Source organism: Suncus etruscus, chromosome 11 (assembly GCF_024139225.1).
Source record: "Suncus etruscus isolate mSunEtr1 chromosome 11, mSunEtr1.pri.cur, whole genome shotgun sequence".
Classification (NCBI taxonomy): domain Eukaryota; kingdom Metazoa; phylum Chordata; class Mammalia; order Eulipotyphla; family Soricidae; genus Suncus; species Suncus etruscus.
This window is the reverse complement of record NC_064858.1, coordinates 99,659,124-99,665,732: the sequence shown is the minus strand read 5'-3', so window position 1 is coordinate 99,665,732 and position 6,609 is coordinate 99,659,124. Positions and strand designations below refer to the sequence as shown.

At 38.9% G+C, this 6,609-nt stretch overlaps 1 pseudogene; it reads left to right on the top strand.

The window, feature by feature from the left end:
• The first annotated feature begins 5,920 nt into the window (after positions 1–5,920).
• Positions 5,921–6,027, top strand: LOC126023274 (uncharacterized; annotated as a pseudogene).
• Positions 6,028–6,609: the final 582 nt, after the last annotated feature.

Below are 6,609 nucleotides of genomic sequence, written 5' to 3'. Positions count from 1 at the left end.
GGGCCATACTCTGATGTGCTCAGGGCTTACTCCTGGCTTTATTTTCAGGGATCACTACTGACAGGCTCAGGGAGAACATATAGGATACCAGGGATCGAACGTGGGTGTGCTGCATGCAAGGCAAAAAAAGGTCTTCCACAATATAGGAGCTCTCCAGCCCCTCAGGCATTAGATCATGATGGACCTTCAACTATGAAAAAAAAAACACTGCTGGCTCTGGGCATAAAAGAAAGTCTCCACACCTTCTCTGCTCTGTGAGAGCAGAAGAGCTCTGCTTCTGCTTCAAAAAGATTCACATCCAATAAGAGAGAAATGAGGGTCCAAGCAACAGCACTCTCACTGCATAGTCTAGAACACATATAAATAACCACATTTTCTTCATTGTACTAACATCTCAGCTGAGCGAATAAATTACCCAGGAGAATTTCAGGTGAAAGAAGTTGGGGAAAAAAATTACCTTATAGTGAATAGAAAGATATATTTCCCTCCTGTTTCTAGTATTTTTTAAAAATAATTACTTTATTTAAGCACCTTGTTTACAAAATTGTTCATGACTGAGTTCCCATCATACAATATTCACCACTCTTCACAGTGTATTTCTCCTGCTACCAATGTCCCTAGTTTCCCTCCCGCCCTCCCCTCTGCTAGCCTCTTAGAAGACATTTTACTTCCCCCTTCTTCTTTCTCTTTCTTTTATTCTTTCCTTTTTGACACTGTGGCTTGCACTACTTTTAATGAAGGGCTATGTATTATACGTATAATTTTGACCCCTTTTAGCACTCTTTTTTTTAATTTTTAATATAATTTTTATTTTGATCATAGTGGCTTACATATTGTTGACAATAATATTTTAGGTACATATTTACATAAAATCAGGGGGGATTCCCATCACCGATTTGTCCTCCCTACACCTCCATTTTCGTCCTACCTCCCATATCCTCCTGCCTCACCCCCGGGGCTGCTAGAATATGTGGTCCCCCCTGTACCTAGCTTACTACTTAGTAGTCTTGCACCTGTTTGGTCTTGGTGACTCTCTTACTTCCCCCTCTAACTGGGAGGCAGGACTAGCTAGTTCAAGTTACGTGGTTTTGTTTGAAGAAGAGAAAAATAATAAACTGGGGTAAAAGTCTAATACGCCGAAAATGGGCGGAATCCTTCTAGAGGCTCTCATCATCAGTTTGAGATACAAAGGAAAAAAGAAGGTGAAACACCCCAACAGTACAAAAAGAAGTGTCAAATATCCAGTGAGGACTCCAACAATAACGATAAGCACCACAAAAACAAAACAAAACAAAACAAAACAAAACAAAAAACAAACATGGTCTTGAGATAAGAAACATGGCAGAGCACATAAAGAAAGAAAAGAAAAGAATAGAAAAAAAATAAGTATAACTGGGGACAACAACTTCAATAACCACACCAAAACAAAGAAATCGACAAAAAGTAGATAGGTAAATAAAAATAAAAATAAATAAAGATAAAAAATATATATAAAAAATTAAAAATGTTTTGTGTTTTTTGCGTTTTTTTTTCCCTCCTGCACTGGCACAGTAAATATTGGGGTCATTCGAAAAGAAATTCACTTGGCCTAAGAGATATGGGGTTTCTCCACCCTTGGAGTATATTGTCATGGGATTAACTATAGACTCCTTTCAGGTTCATTTACTCTCCCGGTGGTGCTTTCGTGGTGTTTGGAAAATTTCTGCTCCATCCTGGGTGATAAAATCAGACCTCTGTATCTAGAGATCTCAGTATCTGCACAGGTCCAGGAGTGGGACTTATGATGAAGTCTTTCTTTGTGGTTCTAGAAGTTCTGTTCCCTCAGTGCCATTTTAATCCATCTTCTATGGTTGGTGGTCTTGGTCTTTGCACTGATCCTAGGATGGCACCGAGAATAGCATCTTTCTTTGTGTTTCCAGAAGCCCCATTCCGTTGCAATTGTCTCTGCCAGACCTTTGGAACTGGGGATCATGGTTATTATGCAGGTCGTAGTTCAAACTCTAGACTAGGGCTTTTTTATTGACCCCAAGATATATACAGCCTGGTCATGGTTCTAGCAGGCAGTCATCTGTAAATCACGATCTTGGCTTTTGGACCTACCAAAGGGTGACAAGTCTTGTCTTATCGTTAGCTGGTAAGGTAGGATAACCTGCTCTTAGGTCAAGTTGTTCTCATTTCCCTCGTTGTCAGGATATCATATTAGAGCTGGCACTTGTTGGTGACCCAGCAGTATTAAGGCTGTCCCGGATGGATTTGTTTCCTGTAGCTGTTGTGAAGAACTGTGCCATTTCTATGTCTGGGATCCAGGGTTCAAGGCTGGACAGATGATGTCTAATCACCTGAGGTCTAAGTTGGGTCCGCATAACATATTTTCAAGGTAGGAGATATCCCTGTATTGTAAACAAGTATGAGTTCCTATCCCTAGTAGATAAGAGCTCTTTTTTATATGTAAGATTTCCCCTTTTTTAAATGTGCCTTTGCAGGGAGAAATGGTGCTACATTATATTGTCGGTGCATTTGGGGGTGGACAGAGAGGAAAACAGAAACAGGTCACACACCCAAAAAAGATAAAAATAGGAATAAAAATATATGTGATCACATATGTATATGTAGAATAAACATTTAAAAAAATGAATTAACAAAGTATTTAAAGTAACAAAGTGATGCAAAAGACTACCTTACTTTTGGGGAAAAGCAGGTAAAGAGGTGGTGTAATACAGGTCTTATACTTATGTTGGAAGTACAGGTTTTCCCATTGTCTTTTGGGTTTTTCTTGTGGTGTGTGGGTTCCCAGGCACCTTTCCATCACACCCCTGACCTTCTTGAGATTGGCAAAAGATTTGTGGCAGGGAGGTCTTGGAAGAGTTCTTGCATTGGGGCTACTTTTGGAACTAAGTCCGGTTTCAAATAACAGTCCACGTTAGGGGAAGTTGGTAGGGAGGGCCGTGCAGCATGAGTCCGCAGGGGAGTTGGCTGCCTTTTCTTGCAGGGGACGAGGTGTGGGTTTGACTGGGTGTCCCTTTGCTTGGGTGCTGGGTACTGGTTCGTTGGGGTAGGAGGTCAGTCTTGATCCCTAATGGATTAAGGACTGAGGGTGAAGAGTTTTAATACGGTGGGAGGTCTGGATGGGATTGAGGGGTGAAGGGATAGTTGGATTTCCAAAGGGGGGAAAGGGGAAGGTATATGGGAAGGGTAGGAAGGAAGAAAAGAGAAAATACATTAGAAAGAAAGGGAGAAGAGAAAAAGAAAAGAGAAGAAAAGAAAAGAAAAATAAAAAAAGTAGTGAGAAGAGAGAAGAAAATAGCAAGGGAATGCTAGTTTGCTTGAATGTGTTCAATGAGTAGGGCCTGTAGTTTAAGTCTGTACGTCACAGTTGCTGCTTCGGTGGTCTGACTGGTCACATGCTTCAATTCCTAAAAGAAGGTATAACCTAGAGATAAAGTGTATGTTAAAGAGTTTTCTCTGGACCATCTCGTAGTTAGCATTCTGTTTTTGTCTAGAGTAATCATTTTCATAGCGGTCCCTTTTCTAACCAAACTGCACTGATCCACACTCTTTGTGGCAAGCTTCCTATCTTGGACTGGTCCTCCTGACCCTCATCTCTATTGTCTCTGATTATTATTTTCATACTCTTTTATCTTTCTTATATCCCACAAATAAGTCAGATTACTCTATATCTATCCCTCTCCCTCTGACTCACTTCACTCAGCATAATGCTAGGGAGGTAGACTTGCTCAGGAGAGTGCTCAGGGGGGCTACTCCTAGCTCTGTACCCAGGGGGTACACCTAGCAGTGCCCAGGATCATATACAATGCCAGGAATTGAATCTGGGTTATATCTGTAAGGCAAGAGCCTTAATTCCTCTGCGATTTTTCCTGAACTCTATTTAATATTAAAACATGTGACAGGGGCCGGGAAGGTGGCGCTAGAGGTAAGGTGTCTGCCTTGCAAGCGCTAGCGTAGGACGGACAGCGGTTCGATCCCCCGGTGTCCCATATGGTCCCCCCAAGCCAGGGGCAATTTCTGAGCACATAGCCAGGAGTAACCCCTGAGCGTCAAACGGGTGTGGCCCAAAAACCAAAAAAAAAAAAAAAAAAAAAAAACCAAAAAAAAAAAACATGTGACAATAAAGAAAATATACTTAATCACATCATTGAAAATTATTGACCCTCAGTATGTGTTAAAATTTTTGGCACATGTGCTTTTTATTTAAAAATAGTAATCAAATACTATAATATATTTATAGGCCCTTTTACACCACTCCCTAATTTACCACTCAATTTACTCTATTTGCCGGCTGGATGTTACAGCCGACCTCATGAACCTCACCACAAAGAGTGATGAGTTTAGTTAGAGAAATAACTACATTGAGAACTATCCTAACATTGAGAATATATGAGGGAAATAGAAAGCCTGTCTAGAGTACAGGTAGGGGCGGGGAGGGGAGGAGGGATATTTGCGTCATTGGTGATGAGAATGTTACACTGGTGATGGGGGGAGTCATCTTATATGACTGAAACCCAACCACAATCATGTTTGTAACCAAGGTGTTTAAATAAAAAATATTAAAAATTTTTTAAGAAGTTCTGTTTTAGGGTTAGTTAGTAATTCGATTCATTAAATTAGATTTCTTATAAATATCTGTATACTTGCATACAAATAGAATTAAACATGCAAATAGTATGCAAATATACAAATAGTGTTTATATATTTAGTTCTGCATTGCTATCTGCTACAATTAATATCAATAGTACTGGTGATGTACTCTTAAAATTTATATGAATGCTCTCATACTTTCTGTATTTTTAAAACACCTTAACTACTTTGTACTATTTCATTATCAAATAAATCTCCATTTTCTTGTCTGTTCATTCATTGATAAACATTTGGCATACTTACTTAGCTATGTCCTAGAAGTCAGAGAACATAAGCATTTTTTTAATTTTATATAACATGTTGGCAAATGGTTTTTCTTAAAAACAACTTTCTGTTCTTTATATTCACATGAATCCTATTTTGTTATATATTTTCACCAAATAATCATGCATCATGCAATGCAAATTTGCATAAACTTTAGATTCTGAATCGAAATGTTTCCCCTTCACCTTCATTTCTTTCTAAAGACAACAGCTGTTTAGTTTATCTGATTGTCTGGAAACTATCATTGGATTTAGTAGGTTCATGTGTATAAAACCTTAAAACTGTAGGTTACAAAGAGTCCCAGGGAATCTGTCTAACAAGGAATATAAGGGGATCTTACAGAATCACAGTGACCAGCCAACCATATAAAGAGAATGTATTAAACAAAATTTGTCTATGTTTTTTGTGTGTTTTTTTTTGTTTTAGTTTGTTTGTATTTTGGTTTTTTTGGGTCACACCCGGCAGCGCTCAGGGGCTACTCCTGCCTCTACGCTCAGAAATCACTCCTGGCAGGCTCAGGGGACCATATGAGATGCCGGGATTTGAACCAATGACCTTCTGCATGAAAGGCAAACACCTTACCTCCATGCTCAGGCCCCATGTCTGTTTCTTAACATCCATTTCAAAGTTCAGAAAACATGCATCCCAAAGAACACCTTAGATGCAGGTAACAAATGCTAATATTGCCATAAACAATTCTTAAAGACCACTCAGTTTGACTGTATTTGCTTATCTGGTAGTTATTTCATATTAAAAGTTCTGTTTTAGGGTTAGTTAGTAATTAGATTCATTAAATTCAGTTTCTTATTTTTTTTCTACAACCTTGAAAACTAGTTATCTCTGAGATCATTCACAGATGTGGTTGTGGGAGCTGAATGGAAGTAAATAAGTTGTCTAAGATGATATGGTCATGAAATGCAGAGACAGAATTTCAAAACAAATCCCATGGGGTTCCAAAGCTTATAATAGTATGATGAAGAGAGATGACAAAGACATTTGCTGTCAAAAACATGCATAACATAGCAGCCAGGGATAATGCAATTCCTTGCTTATTCCAGCAAAGCTTTTGGTCTGTGCTCTTGCGTAGTTCATGCCTTGAACACAAAATTAAAAAAAGAAAAGAAAAGAAAAAGAAAAAAACTGCCTAAAACTCATTTCTGTCAAAAGTAGCAACTCAAATCTATCCAGGAGAAAATAAAACGAAAGGGTTGTTGTTTAAAACTAGAAACCACTTTTCAGAAATATCTATCATGAAGACAAAACCCCCAAAAAATACTTTAGATAAAAGGATGTAGAAGATGGGGTCAGAGTGTTAAGCCAGTAGGTAGGGTGCTTGCTTTGCCTTGCATATGGCAGACCCGGGTTTGATCTCCTTTTCTTAAGGCCCTCAGCCTGCCAGGAGTGATTCTTGAGTGCAAAGCTCAGTAGTAAACCCTGAGCTTCCCTGGTGTGGTCCAAAAACAAAAACAAAACAAAATAATAAATAAAGAAGATGGAAGACGGCCAGAAACATAAGGTTCAAGGGTAAGACACTTTGCTTCCATATGGCTGATGCAGGTTTGATTTCCAGCACTATAAATGGTTCCCCAAGCACCAGTAGGGTGATCCCTAAGCACAGAGCCAGACCTTACTACAACCAGGTATGCCCAAACAAAACAAAACAAAACAAAATAAAAAAAATCCAACAAA